This window comes from Kogia breviceps, chromosome 7 (genome assembly GCF_026419965.1).
Source record: "Kogia breviceps isolate mKogBre1 chromosome 7, mKogBre1 haplotype 1, whole genome shotgun sequence".
NCBI classification, from domain to species: Eukaryota; Metazoa; Chordata; class Mammalia; order Artiodactyla; family Physeteridae; genus Kogia; species Kogia breviceps.
In genome coordinates, this window is record NC_081316.1 from 11884393 (window position 1) to 11900150 (window position 15758).

At 44.5% G+C, this 15758-nt stretch overlaps 1 pseudogene; it reads left to right on the forward strand.

Moving 5' to 3' along the window:
• Positions 1-6815: 6815 nt before the first annotated feature.
• LOC131759721 (olfactory receptor 10V1-like) lies at positions 6816-8642 on the forward strand (annotated as a pseudogene).
• The last annotated feature ends 7116 nt before the right edge of the window (positions 8643-15758 follow it).

The window sequence follows — 15758 nt, forward strand, 5'->3', positions numbered from 1 at the left end:
TGCAGCCAAAAATGAATAAAATAAATAAATTAATTTAAAAAACAAACAAACTGTATGCCTTTCTAAACTGCCTCAAACTTGGAGAGTAAAAATTTAGGCAATAATTAAAATATAGCTAAGTCTAGCAGCAATTAGACCAGTTTAGAATATCATGTCCCTGAACAATTCCTGTTTGTGTTCAAATATTGACCTACAGGGGATGGTCAAGTTAAAAGCTAAGATAACCTCTTGGGGCTTGGTTGAACCAAAGTAAGCATGGAATTCTCCAGAAATGAGATGAGAAGGGGTGAGAGTTGAGAAAGAACCCAGAATTCTGACTCTGCAAATCCCAAAGTCCCACGTTCTTCCCTTGAGATGTAGCAGCAGGGAGGGATTAATGGTATCTAGATGTGTGCTTTCCTCAGTTCTCTAGGTAGTTTCTCAGAGATTCAGTCTCAATGGTTCCCAAGGTATTAAGAAGAGGATTCCACCTTGGGCTTCACTCAGCCTCAGGGAAGGATGTGGCTGCCAGCCTCTCTAGGCAGAAGGTAAGGAGGGTAAGGGAAGACCAGGCTGATTGAGTTGTTGTGTGGTCTGGACCCTGGGGAATGAACCAATGAACCCTACTGACCTTGGGCTTAACTGATCCTGTGAGGGGCTTCCTCAGGTGGAGATACGAATGAATTGGAACATTAGTTTAACCTCCTGGAGCTAATGATGTGACACTGTTGATGTCAAATATACTAACAACAAACAAGTCTTCAAAAGACACTCCAGGGCTTCCCTGGTGGTGCAGTGGTTGAGAGTCCGCCTGCCGATGCAGGGGACGCGGGTTCGTGCCCCGGTCCGGGAAGATACCACGTGCCGCGGAGCGGCTGGGCCCGTGAGCCATGGCCGCTGGGCCTGGGTGTCCGGGGCCTGTGCTCCGCAATGGGAGAGGCCACAACAGTGAGAGGCCCGCAAAAAAAAAAAAAAAAAAGACACTCCACTGCTGAGGGTGAGAGAAGGAAACTCTGTCTCTCCCTAGAGAGACAGAGATGTGTCCCATTTCCTAGGTTGTCTGAGACGGGTATGAGAGAGTTATTCAAAGAGGACTACATGCTTTGTTGGGACACCCAGAAAACATAGTGTAATCTGCTCAGTTTTCAAGTTACACACCCAATGCCCAGTTGATAGTAGCTGCTAGATAAATTCTTGTCAAATAAGTGAATGCACGAACAGTCCTATTAAGTACACTCAGTGAGGGGAGAAGGTAGATGAGTATGCAAAGGTCTTTACGGAAAAGGAAAGGCTCTCTGTGTGAAGAATGCCATGTCTTTGGAGGCAGTGCCGGTGCCACAAAAGAGACTTATCGAAGAGGATGCAGTGTTACTGAGGGTTTATAGTTCCTGGGTAAGAAGAGGTCTGGCGTTTCCTGATTCACGGAAAGGAACTGTGCAATAGCAAAGGCAGGATAAAGCAGACAGTGGAAGAGAACATTTAACCACAACCAAAGCTCACAGTATTGTTATTTTTTATCCCATTGAGAAGACCCCAGAGGAGGAGTAAACTTGGGAGTGAAGAGGGGAGAGATTTCTCACTCACTCATCAGTGCCTTGGATGAAGACACAAAAGGCAAAAATAGGTTTTTATTTGTATAATATATTTATCATTCTTTGAATGCTCCTAAAAATAGAGTGCCTTACAGTAAAACCCTAGCTACAATGAGATCAAGATCAACTTATAAAAGGCAGTATAAAAGACAAAAGTTAAATAGAAATGAAGATATTGGGGCTGAGAAATGCTAAGTAATTGAATATAAAACTTAGTTTGGGACTTCCTAGCAGCTAAGGCAAAAAGGGAAATGAATTATGTAGCTCTCACAGACAAGTAGGATGACTTATATGTGTTCATTAAGAGAGAAATGTATGTGTCTGGGTGAGGGTGTGGGGAATGCCTTGAGAAGTCAGGTGAGTCTTTATCCCAGGTATGTCGAACATCCATTGTATAAACAATGTGATTGATTGTTGCATTGGCATTCACTGTAGTTTTTAAGTGTTCCAGAGATATTCCACACAGAGAGCCTTGTATTTTTAAACTGATTTGAAAACTGACTGATATTCTGAAGAAAATTTTGAGGGATATTAAGGGCAGTATGCTTGAGGGATGTGGCTTCCTTGAGCTATGGTCTAATGCACAGTTACAGCTTTGGGAAGCATGTTCATTAAATTTGTAGATGACAATGGAGAGAAATTGATTATTTGTTGGAGTAAAGAATTGTAATTCTCCAGAAGGTCTCAATGGGCTAGAATGGTGAGCTAAATCTGAAAGGTTGACTTTAAAAAGAGATGAGGGTAAAGAAAAAAAAAAGAGAGAGGGAAAGGAAAGTAGGAAGAAAGAAAAGGGAAGGGATGGAAAAGAAAGGGAAGGAACAAGAAAGGAAGAAAGGAAAGTAGGAAGGAAGGAAGGAAGGTAGGAAGGAAGGAAGGTTAACTACTTATCAACAAACTCAGCCCAAGTCAAGGTTGTGGTATGTCTGGAAATGAATAAGCACATAAATAAATAACTAGATTTAGAACAATCTTGGACAACATCATTGGCAAGTGTGCAGATTTTGTGGCTATATTTAGGTGTTAATCCTCGTTCTGACAATTCCTGGTTGTATAACTAGGGGTATGTTATGTACTTCAGTGTCCTTGCCTTTCAAATGGGAATTTTAAAAAGCAATAACATTTGTAATGTTAAAAATAAACTCATATTCTTCACAGAAAGTTTGAAAAATGGAGAAGAGCATGAAGAAAATAGTCATCTCCCATTTTTCTCTAAAACACCATTGAGAGTTTATTGTTTCCTTTTAGACTGGTAGCAGAATTGGTGTCATGTTCCGCATGCAATGTTGCCTTTTCATTTTCTTCATTTAACATTATATTGTAAGCACTTTCTCACTGTATTAAACCTTATAATTACAACAATTTTAATGTCAATACAACAATTCATCATATGAATACACCTCAAGTGACTAGAATGTCACCTCTTGTTAAGTATTTGTTTTGTTTCCTTATAAAAATTATTATCAAAGCACACTGCACATATCTTTATGTATTTGGCTCCATATTCCAGACTATTACCTCAGGACAGATCCTTCAATGTGAGGGTAGTGATTCAACACATATAATTTCTTGAAAATTGCTGATTTTCTTTCTAGAAGGGATATGCTCTTTTAGCATCAGAGTACTAAATGAAGATTATTACTTCTACTTCAAAAGTACTGGGTAGCAGTCGTTGACATTGATAGAACCTCAGTAGCTCTCCAGTGTTCATGTCAATACAGTTACATGGTACCTAGTATTGTGCTAGGTCCTGGGTATTAGTGAAGAACAGAATCCAGTCAGTCCCTGCCCTCATGGAGTTGAGGTTCATGGAGGGGACAGAGATACACAAGTGATCACAGAGGCAAACACATCATTAAAGGAGTGGTGAGATCCCTGGTTATAGATAATAGTTCTCTTTCTTGTGCCCAACTCGTCCCTTAATGTCTAATTCACGAAGATTATTTGGGGTAGAGGGTGTGTTGGTCGTCTTTACCCAAAGTAGGAAGAGAGGCAGGCAGGTGTGTGCTCCAGTGCTGCTCCTAGAAAAGGAATTAAAATTCTCAAGGAACAATAGTCTTAGAAACTTCCAAGTGAAAAATCTCCCACTATGATTCCACCCATCTTCGAACCCTCTTACCCCACACAGGGCTGTGCCCAACAAATGACAGTACAGAGGCAGAAGCATTTAGAAAAGGAAAGAAAAACTTGTAAAACATGCAGGGAGCCAGACTTTAAAAGTACAGGCCTGCCAGAATTAAAAACACAACAAATATTCAAAGGAAAATATTGCAAATCAGCAAGAATTCTGTTTGTGGTGGAAAACAACAATGTCCTTACATGATTATCATATTCATAAACGTTGTGATATAGCTTCAGACATCAGCACAGCAAAAGTAAGCAAAAATACATTCTTTGGGGTGGGGAACAAAACCAGTCAGGTGATCCTGTTAGTTTTGGTTTAACTCAGGGTGCAAAGTGTTCCCCCCACCTCACTTACTGTGGCATGTGAAGTATTGACAATCATTGGATGCAAGTCCAAGTGTCAGTTTTTGTTTCTACAGTAGATATGATGTATTGGTGTGTGTGTGTGTGTGTGTGTGTGTAGTCAGGCAGGGTATGTTGTTTTGGATACCATGTAAACTTGCCCTGAAATTCTTTCCTACCAATCATGGGCAGCAGAAAGAAAACTGGATAAAGAGATTCTAAAATAAATTAAAATATAAGATTCTTTTCCTTTATGCATTCAACAATCATCTGTTAAAACGTTCTCTATGCTAGTCATATGGACAGGACTTGGCATTTAATTTGGGGAGCATTTATAGAAGAGAGGGCAGAATTAAGGGCACTTACTCTTACCAAGTCCAAGCTCAGACTGTTCACTGCAAGACAGGACAATAAATCGAGAGACGAGTTGTTGGGGCAAGGAACAGTGACTTTATTCAGAAAGCCAGCAGACTGAGAAGATGGTGGACTCATGTCCCAAAGAACCATCTTGCTAGGGTTTGGATGCTAGTTTCTTCTATAGAACAAAGAGGGGAAGATGAGGGGATAAAGTAAAAAAGGCAATAAATTGTTGCAAATATTTCCTGGTTCCAGCCAGGTTCCCAAGAAAGTGTTAATTTCTTCTTTCCTGCAGCCATTCATGAGTGGGCCTGGTCAGGATGTTTCCTGTGAGCTAAACAAATGTATTTTAGCTTAAGCTCTGGCACGGGAGGCAGGGTTCCCAGAGATGGGCCATTATGTGTACTTTAAGCATATAGGCAACACTTTAGTGATTAACTTGTAGCAAAAACAACAGAAAAAAAAAAGGTTAAATGAAAAGGAAAAGATCCAGTATGGACTCAGATTTATTTTTCCTTGTTACACTGTAAGGGATGGTGAGGCACTCAGGGCTAGCAATGGTAGGAAACTGTTTGCATCCTTGGGCCTGAAGTGACAAGGTGAGAGAACACTGTTACCGGAGCCCAGCAAAAACTGGAGCCATGGAAGATGGGCCACGCAACAAGAGCCGTGGTCATAGAACCATCATGGTAGAGGGAGAAGGGGGTAATGGTGTGTGTACGGGGAGAGGGATAAATACCCTCCATACCTTTGTGCTATTCTCTATTTTCCTTCAAGTACCTTCATTGGCCACATCCAACCAGAAGCCACAGGGTGAGTGAGCTCAGATGATTCAGTCCTTAGTGACCAGCCTCCCAGGCAGCAGAGCAGGGTGGAGAGCGGATCTGGCGGGGGTTGGGGGGGGTAGACCTAGATTAACCAACAAAACCTCCCCTTTGCATATGAATAAGAGGAAGAGCAGTCTCCAAAAGTGACGGAAACATAGTGTCCAGAGAGGTGGGGAAAAAGTTTGGGTAGAATAGCATCACAGAGTCCTTGAGTGAGGAATTTCAAGGAAAAGGGAGCCTCCAGTGCAACAGAGATCAAGTCAAAAAGTAGCCACTGGATTCAGCAATTTGGAAGTCATTGGTGACCTTCATTAGAGTGGTCTCTGGGTGTAAGACTGGAACCAGACTGTGCTAAAGAAAGAATAGGAAATGGTTGAAATGCAAAGGAGACAGGGAGCCTTTAGAGGATGATATAAGATTAAGGGAAGTTGCTTTTTGCCACGAGAGGTAAAGTTGCTGTAGAGGTGGAGTAGAGGCAGGTACTGGAGACAGATCGAATGATTGTGAAGCAAGATCACAGAGGAAGCAGGAGGGACTGAGGCCACTAGCTTTGCAGAGGAGAGGGGACATTTCTAGAGAGGCATACGGGGATTTGCTGTGGGTGTATGGAGGAAGAATGTTGTGGGTCTAGAGCCGGTGCTCACGATGATGAGCTGCCTCCAGGTAGCTTCTGTAATTTTTTTCAGTGAAGTTGGAGGCTGGGTCATGACTGTTGGTGAGAGAGGAGGTAGCAGAAGAGAGGTGGTTAAAGAGACCAGGGAAATTTGCCCCGGTCTTGGTGGGGACCCGAAGGAGCAGCTGACTCAGAGCCTTGGGAACAGCACTGGGGTTGATCATACCTCTCTATCCCTACCGTGGCACCAGTCAGCAGAATTTTGTGATCTTCTTTAGTCATGTTCAGCCTGGAATGAAGATGCTGGATATTACAGAAGGTAACAGGGTTGGCAGAAGATCAAGGAGCCAAGGACAGTGACAGTATTGGTAAAAGACTGATGAAAGAGATGGCCCATAGATCTTGGTTGGATGGGGCACGGGGGAAAGCCCAAAGGAGGCTTATTTGGGGGAACTGGAGGCGTCAAAGGTGGTCTTGAAAAGGTGGAAGAAGAATAGTATTAATGATGATTGCTAACATTTATGGAGAGTTTCCTAGGGTCCAGACACATTTACTTCTCACAGAAATCCTACCTACTGTTGTCTTCACAGATGAAGAAATTGAAGCAGAAAGCTTCAGCAAGTTGTTCAAGGTCATACTGTTGGTCAGTGACAACCAGACAAGGGATTGAGGGCATAGAGATTTGTGGTCTAGGAATAGTATACTGTGGATGAACACTTCATTGCTGACTTGAACAGATATTCGTGCACCAATTTTCATAGCAGCATTATTCACCATAGCCAAAAGGTGCAAACAATCCAAACGTCTATGAGCTGATGAATGGATAGCAAAATGTGGCACGCGCACATATACGATGGGATATTATTCAGCCGTGAAAAGGAACATAATTTTGATATAAGCTACCACATGGATGGACCTTGAAAACATTATGCTTAGTGAAATGAGCCAGACACCGAAGGACAAATACTATATGATTCCACTTACATGAGGTGCGTAGAATAGGCAAATTCACTGAGACAAAGTAGGACTGAGGTTGCTAGGAGCTGGGAGGAGGAGATCGTGGAGGAGATCATTAGTTTATTGGGTAGAGTTTTTGTTGGGGATGATAAAAAAAGTTTGGGGTATAGATGGGGGTGATGGTTATACAACATTGTGAATATATTTAGTGTCACTGAATTGAACACTTACACATGGTTAAAATGATAAATATTATGTAATGTACATTTTACCACAATTAAAAAAAAAAGATTTCAGTGGGGAGCTACTTCTGGGTGATTACAACAACGAAAAAGCTGTTGTAGAAGTAAGTTGCAGAATTTGGAGGTAAAGATGGTTTTAGTTGAGGAAGGAAGGGAGAGGCCAGGAGCTGAATGGGTCATCCAGCAGGAGCCCCGTGTCCTGACATTTATCTATCCTCAGGGGGCAGCGCCTGTGCCATCAGCAGGCCCGACGCATTGAGTACGTGGAGGGTGCAAACCAGACTGGAATGATTCACTTCCACTTCCACCCCTTCTCCAAACTCCCCGAGGTACGGATGCTGATTTTCGTGACCTTCCTGATTACCTACCTGGTCAACATCAGCGGCCACCTCTCCATTTCTCTCATCATCTGGATTGGCCGTTCTCTCCACGCCCCCGTGTACTTCTTCCTGGCCAACTTGGCAGCTCTGGAGATCTGCTACTCTTCCACCGTTGCCCCTCTGACTCTGACAAGCACCCTGTCCGTGGAGAAAACCCTCATCTCCCTGCCTGGCTGCGGTGCCCAGATGTCCTTCTTCATATTCCTGGGCAGCGCTGACTGCATTCCGCTGGCCGTCATGGCCTATGCCAGGTTCGTGGCCATCTGCCACCCTTTGCGTCACACCCTCGTGACGGGCTGGTGATTTTGTGCCCGACTGGCCCTGGGCTCTCTGGTGTTGGGGTTCATCTTGGCCGTGCAGCTGGCTGTGCTCATCTTAACACTCCCCTTCTGTAGGAGCAAAGGAATCGGTGTGTTCTATTGTGACGTCCTTCCTGTCATGAGATTGGCCTGTGCAGACACCCGGGGCCACGAGGCCACTGTTTGCGGTTGGTGTCACTGTCCTCACCATCTCCTTCCTGCTTATCACCCCGTCCTATGTCTTCATCGTGGCTGCCATCCTGAAGACCCGCTCTGTGGAGGGGAGGCACAAGGCCTTCTCAGCCTGCTGCTCCCACCTGACCGTGGTTCTGCTCCAGTATGGAGGTGCGAGCCTCATCTACCTGTGCCCCGGCTCCAGCTCCTCTCCAGAGAGGGGCCAGGTAGTGTCTGTGGTTTACACGTTCGGCACCCCTATGCTGAACCCCTTGATATATCTACAGCTCAAGGATGCTTTGAAGAGAGCATTGGTGAGGTACCTGTCATCCTAAACACAACAAACACCCCGGATGTTCCTCTGTAACATTGCTGAGTAGAGACAAATGGGTATGCTCTCTGAAAGATGGGAGACGGGGGCTAAGAGTTCATTGGTTTCACACTGTTACTTCTTCCTGGTTACATGATTTTTGAAAAGTCATTTTCCTTTTCTTATTCTTAGACTCCTCATCTCTAAAATAGCGATTAAAACGCCCACAAGACCTAAATTCTGGGATAGTTATGATGATCGAAAGATATATTAAGTGGAAGTACTTTGTGACTTCTATTTATTATTATTATTATTTTGCCGCAGGGCACGTGGGGTCTTATTTCCTCAACCAAGGATTGAACCTGCGCCCCCTGCAGTGGAAGCATGGAGTCTTAATCGCTGGACCACCAGGGAAGTCCCTACTTTGTGACTTTCAGAGGGAGATGTAGCAGTATACGTCATTGTCACTATCCTCAGCATCAGGTGAAAAGTCTGTGCTCTGCTTTGGACTTCTCTCCAGATGTAGTTCTCAGGTTCTCAGCATTGCACATATGGGCAGGGGCAGAGCCAAGAATAAGAGGCAAATCAAACCAGGACCATCCCAGTCGTGATTCCCATTATGTAAATGGTGAGTCTGTGCCGCTTTGAATTATTTATCTTTCATCCTAAATTATCTTCCAGGGAAAAGTGATAGGGAAAGCACTAGCGTTTGAAAGTTTTGTTAGTTTCTCTTTATTTAACTTTATACCTGGAGCTAATCTGTCTCCATCTCAATCTCTGACTCTATTAGTCTGCTTCCAAATACCTCTGCCTTTGTCCATTTGTTCTTCTCTCGTTCTCACTGTCTTGCACACACCCACACACATGCACACACAGGCACACACCCACACACATTTATCTCATATTCTCCCTTTTTGCCTACCCCTAGCTGATATGGTCTGAATATTTGTGTTCCTTCCAAATTCACATGTTGAACTACTAATGCCCAGTGTGACGACATTAAAAGACGGGGCCTTTGGGAGGTGCTTAGGTCACGAGGGTAGAGTCCTCACGAATGGGATTAGTGCTCTGATAAAAGGGACCCCTTAGAGCTCCCTAGCTTCTTCCGCCATGTGAGGATACGATGAGAAGTCTGTGACCTGGAAAAGGGCCTCTACCCAACCATGCCGGTAGCCTAATCTTAGACTCCTAGCATCCACGATTGTGAGAAATAAATTGCTGTTGTGTATAAAGCCACCCAGTCTGTGGTATTGTGTTACAGCAGCCCAAATGGACTAAGACACTAGTGTATGTATTATGCTAAGTATGCATAATATGGAAAAATTGCTTTGTTCACTAAGCCCCTCGATGTAGAAAAGAGGTAGTGTCGGTTCAAATGTGGATTCAGGTAAAGCAGAGCTAATTCTGTGACGTCAGACACTGACTGGATACACTGAGGAGGTGAAAGAACGCATTCACGCGGTTCCAAGCAGTCTCAGTAGGATGATAAGCATTCCTGATGATGATCATTTGTCTCAAGGCAGCGGCAGCAGAAAATGACGCTTTCCTATCTTTGTGTAACGTAGACGAAGCTCACTCATTCTTCTACCTGTTGCTTCCTGAGGGATTTACTTAATCAACAACATTGAAAGAGACAGTAAGCGATGATTTATTGAACTCTACTGTGTACCGTGCTCCCACTGTGGTAGGTGGAACAGGAAATGGAAAGGTAAGTCAGAGGCAGCTCCCGCCTGGAAGGAAGTTAAAAGTCTAGCAGTACGGGCTTCCCTGGTGGCGAGGTGGTTGAGAATCCGCCTGCCGATGCAGGGGACGCGGGTTCGTGCCCCGGTCCGGGAGGATCCCACGTGCCGCGGGGCGGCTGGGCCCGTGAGCCATGGCCGCTGAGCCTGCGCGTCCGGAGCCTGTGCTCCGCAACGGGAGAGGCCACAGCAGCGAGAGGCCCGCGTACCGCAAAAAAAAAAAAAAAAAAAAAAAAAAGCCTAGCAGTATATGAGAACATACATACCACGATTACACCAAGGGCCAAGTGATACAATGCTATGAGCCCCCAAAGGAGGGTCAGTGAAGGGAATCCAGGTGAGTTTGATTGGGAAGGTGGCACATGAGCTGCACCACGCCAGGTCTTCAGGTCTGCGTGTACGCAGAGGGGCAGGAAGGACATTTCTGGAGGAGGGAACTGTGAGGGCACAAAAACAAGGGACTCAGCTACGTAGGAAAACAACCTCTGTTTCCCTACCTGGAAAAGCATAACACGTGTGCCATGACATTTTTCTTTTATTTTTTCTGACGTGTATCACAGGCCTACAGGGCAGGAACCATGACCAGAAGTCATGCTACATGAAGCTGAAATGTCACCTTACTCTTTTGAAAGACGAGAACCCAAAAGGATCTTCCTTGGTTCACTTACAGAGGCTTGCAGCTCCTCCTATGTTCGACTGCAGTATTCTACTAGGTCAGTGTTGTTATCTGTAGGACACCAATCCTGTTGACTAATAGGTGTTTGGAGGAAGTAAACATTATACGGTCAAACAAATGTGAAGAATACTGCGCCGATCCAAGCAAAACTAGTGGTTTACTGCAGGTTTATTCAGTGCCTGTACCGGGCAAACGTGCAGTCATGGCTCTCCAAGATGAGGGATGCAGGTTGCATGTTTTCTAAATTGTCAGCACCACTCTTTTATTCCTTGGAATCTCTTAGGAAATATTTTGTCGTGTTGAATCTACTTTGAAAAATGCTGCCGTGGCTAAGGCTGACTGCATAAAAAGAGGGCGATTTCACTAGTGATTGAAATATTCCAGGCACTTTTCAATTCCCCACGCTCTTTGAGAAAACAGTGTAGTTATGAGTTAGCAGGCTTCCTTTCCAGTGATTGAATACGGGAATTAATGACTGCCATATATCAACCCATATATCATCATCATAACCCACGAAATGCATGTTATTATTATCTCTGCTTATATAAGGAAACTGAGACACAGAGAGGCTAAGTAACTTGTTCAAGGTCACACAGCCAGTAAACATAAAACTGAGATTTGACCTAGGCAGCGTGGTCACCAAAGCCTGGGCACAAAACCACTCTCCCAACATGCTATGACTGTCCAATAAGAGCTTGGGAAAATCGCTTCATTTTCCTGACAATTCAGTTGCATAATAAAATGGGGACAATACTATCTACTCTGTCTCCCTGAGTTATTGTGAGATCTCCAAGGAAAAAACCCCCCAAACTGTAAAAGGATATTAAAAGATGCAGCATGGTTATTCAAACATCAACATGGAGAAATACACTAGATGGCTCATTTTTTTTTAAATACCAAAAGTTTAAAGACATAAGCGTTCAATTCCTTTCACCTAAGGTTTCCCTATGTTTATCCTGTTACTCATGATAGGTGTTTCACAGGTGTTGTAAGAAACAAGCGTGTCTTCTGCAGCTCAGAAGTAACAGCAGGCTTCTCTGCACGAGGCTTCCTCACTGAGTCTTCCCACTTACCTTAGCAGGCTCCTCGGAGAACTATGTGCTTAAGGGCTCCAGGGATTGAGGAGTTTGTAGAAACATAAAAACAAATGAATATGGTGCAAATATTTATATTGTTAAATCATAGGCATAGGTATGTGGTATAGGGAGATTCGTGTTAGGAAGACATCTAAACAACATGATATAAAACATCTTTATAAACAAAGCATATTATTTTTTTAAAAATTTATTTTAGGGCTTCCCTGGTGGCGCAGTGGTTGAGGGTCCGCCTGCCGATGCATGGAGCGCGGGTTCGTGCCCCGGTCCAGGAAGATCCCACGTGCTGCGGAGCGGCTGGGCCCGTGAGCCATGGCCGCTGAGCCTGCGCTTCCGGAGCCTGTGCTCCGCAACGGGAGAGGCCACAAACGGTGAGAGGCCCGCGTACCGCAAAAAAAAAAAAAAAAAAAAAAAAAAAAATTATTTTATTGAAGTGTAGTTGATTTACAATGTGGTATTAATTTCTAATGTATAGCAAAGTGATTCAGTTATATATATATATAGATAGATAGATAGATAGATAGATAGATAGATAGATACATCCTTCATGTTCTTTTCCATTATGGTTTATTACAGGATATTGAATATAGTTCCTTGTGCTATACAGTAGGACCTTGTCATTCATCCATTCTATACATAATATTTGGCATCTGCTAATTCCGAACTCCCACTTCATCCCTTCCCCACCCCCCACTCCCCCTCTCCCTTGGCAACCACAAGTCTGTCCTCTATGTCTTTAAAATACGTTGTTTTGGGCTTCCCTGGTGGCGCAGTGGTTGAGAATCCGCCTGCCGATGCAGGGGACACGGGTTCGTGCCCCGGTCCGGGAAGATCCCACGTGCCGCGGAGCGGCTGGGCCCGTGAGCCATGGCCGCTGAGCCTGCGCGTCCGGAGCCTGTGCCCCGCAACGGGAGAGGCCACAACAGTGAGAGGCCCGCGTACCACAAAAAAAAAAAAAAAAAACACGTTGTTTTAAACACACAGCTCAGTGACGCAGGGAGTTGCAATTGCATTTAGTTTTAAAATCCAGGAAGGATCTTCTTTCCTCCTTAGGGAGAGGAGAGGAGAATCCCTAGGGAGTGTGAGTGTGCATGTGCGTGTGAGTGTGTGTGTGTGTGTGTGTATGTGTAGTCACACATTACGTAAGAATAGTAGTCAACTATTTGATCTATCTTCCAAATAATTGCAGTGCACCTACCTCGCAGTACCCCTGGAAGGTGAATAATATAATACCTGGTCGTTGCTCTCAACAGATACGTGAACAACGAGCTATAAGACAACCCAGGGTTTGCTTTTAAAAGAGATCTGAACAAGTACTGTTTGGGGCGGGAGGGCAGAGGACCAAGGGAGACCACCTGAGTGACCTGGAGAAGGCCTCGGTCTTGAAGGAGGAGCAGAGATTTGTCAGACGTGAAATGGAAAAAGGACAAATCAGGCAGAGGTGGGTGGGAAATCCTGGGCATCTTCGATGCAGAGAAGAGGTGGGTGTTTGGGGAGGGTGAAGGTGGGGCTGTGTGTGTCAGAGAGTGACAGTAGCTTTGGGCTGGGGCCAGACTGTGCAAGGGCTTGAACGCCATTCTAAGAGGAGTCTGGACTCCCTAATCTTGTAATGAGGAGCCACTGATGAATTCTAATCAGAAGAAAGACATAATGGAGCCATACGACAAGAAGATTCATTTAAGTAATTGGGTAAACCCTAACTGAGCGCCTAGAGTGACGCTTTGGGGGCCGAGGCTGGGGTCTGGGTTCGCATTAGTGAAAAGGAGAGACAAGGCTGCTGACCTCGCAGAGCTCGCGGAAGGTAGAGGAGGTAGAGCAGGTTACGCAGTGTGGCGGGGCTATAATGAAGTCCAGGCTGTCAGGGAAGCATGTTTGGGGGATACTTAGTCCTAGAACGGATCAGAGTTGTCCAGTTCAGATACAGGGGAGAAGAGAGCTCTAAGGTGAAAGAGCATAACTCCGGCATGAACTTGGGACTTGCATTGTGTTCTAGGCAGGGGCTGAGATGGCTCCCGGTCTTCAGCCCCTTGTGTCATCTCCTGGCCTTGAGTGTGGGCTGAACCTAGTGCTTCTCTTTTAATCGATCCAGTATGGCAAGAGTGATGTCACAGCCGAGATCAGGTTACAAAAACACTTGGGCTTTTCTCTCTCTCTCTCTCTCTCTCTCTCTCTCTCTCTCTCTCTCTCTCTCTCTCTCGATCCCTCTCACCTGCTTGGGCTGATGGAATTCAGCTGCCATGTTGTGAGCTGCCCTAGGAAGAGGCCCACGGGGTGAAGTACAGCCCTTGAAGAACTGAATCCTGCTGGCAACCACGTGAGTGACTTTGGAAGCAGATCCTTTCCCAGTCAAGCCATGAGATGAGACGCAGCCTCCGGCCAACAACTTAATTGCAGTCTTGAGGCAGAGGCACCCGGCTAGACCGCACCTGGACTCCTGAGCCACAGAAACCAGAGGGTAATGTTGTCTCAAGCTGTTTTAGGGCAATTTGTTATGTGGCAATAGATGACTAATACAAACTGTAAGGGGGTGAAAACTGCAAGTCCGGAAGCGTATTCTCCATCCTCCCCGCAGTGGGGAAGAATTGCTGTGGGGAACAGAAAGGACCTTCCCCTTCCATTTTCTAGCCCCTTTATCTCTTTCCATTGAACACCACACCCTGGCGACACTGCCTCCAGGTACAACAGCCAGAAAGTGGTCTCACCTGTTCCTCGGCAGGCCCTGAGGGTCAAGGTGGGGTAAGGCTCAGTGCTTTCCTCCAGTGGGAAAGAAACAGGCTTAGAGGAAAGAGAGAGAGAGGGAAGCATAGCCCCAAAGCCCAGGATCCTCTTTTTGGTTTGTTTGTAAAGGTGAAATTAAGTGTTGGCTGACTTATCTATAGCCAAAATGCAAACACTTGATTTAATCTTGCTCTATTTGTTTAGTGGGGAAACAGCTACACACTAGACATGGTGGGAAACCAAGTACCCTGTTAGAGCAGAAAAATAAAAATACATCAGAGAGGAGGGGCTCCTACTAAGCCTGGAACCGTAAGTCACTGTCCATCTACGTGGAGACCCTGCGGTCCACCTGGGCTCAACGTCAGAGCCTTGCTCACCAGCCCATGGCCTCTCCTCACCCAGGTCCCCTGTCCCACAGTAACTTGACTTTCTTCAGTTTATTTTACACAACTAGCTGCTGCAATCCAGACTTTTGCCTGTCATGGAAGAGCAAATATTAATAGAAAATGAACAAAATGGGGTTCATACCTAATAGGAGTTTTTTAAAAAAAGGCTTGAAGTCTGTGACAACTCCCTTCGAATAGGACGTCATAAGAAGAGAACTTTGCTGATGCTTCCCTTCCTGGGTTCCTGGACCCCCCGTGCAGTTAAGAGCGCTCTTTATGCTGTTTTCAATGTGTAAAAAGGTTAAGGAAAATCAAATGGTCATTTCTGTTATGGCCACATAGGCTAACCGAAAGGTCTTTTTTTTTTTTTTTTTCCCTTCATGGAAACATGCTCTCCTAGGAAACCAAATTTCTTTTTCGTTTCCTAGTTTTATTGAGATATAAATTGACACATAACATTGCATTAGTTTAAGGTGTGCAACATAATGATTAAAAAAATTTTTATTCGTGTACAGTTGATTTATAATGTGTTAATTTCAGGTGTACAACAAAGTAATTCAGTTGTACATATACATATGCCCATTCCTTTTCAGATTCTTTTCCCACATAGGTCACCACTGAATATAGAGTTCCCTGTGCTATACAGTAGGTTCTTGTTGGTTATCTGTCTTCTATACAGTAGTGTGTATATGTTAATCCCAAAATGATGACCACAATATATCCATCACCTCACATAGTTACAACTTTGTCTGTGTTTTGATAAGAACATTTTTTCTCCAGCGTCATGATTTAATTAAGGGAGCATATTCATTGTAGAGAATATATTGATGATTGTAAATGTGACTCCTCATTACCGCCTTAAAATTTTTGAAAGACCAAAGCACAAAGATGTCAATGATATATCCAAACTACAGGTACAAAACAAGTACATGTATTTTCCTTGCTCCAAAAT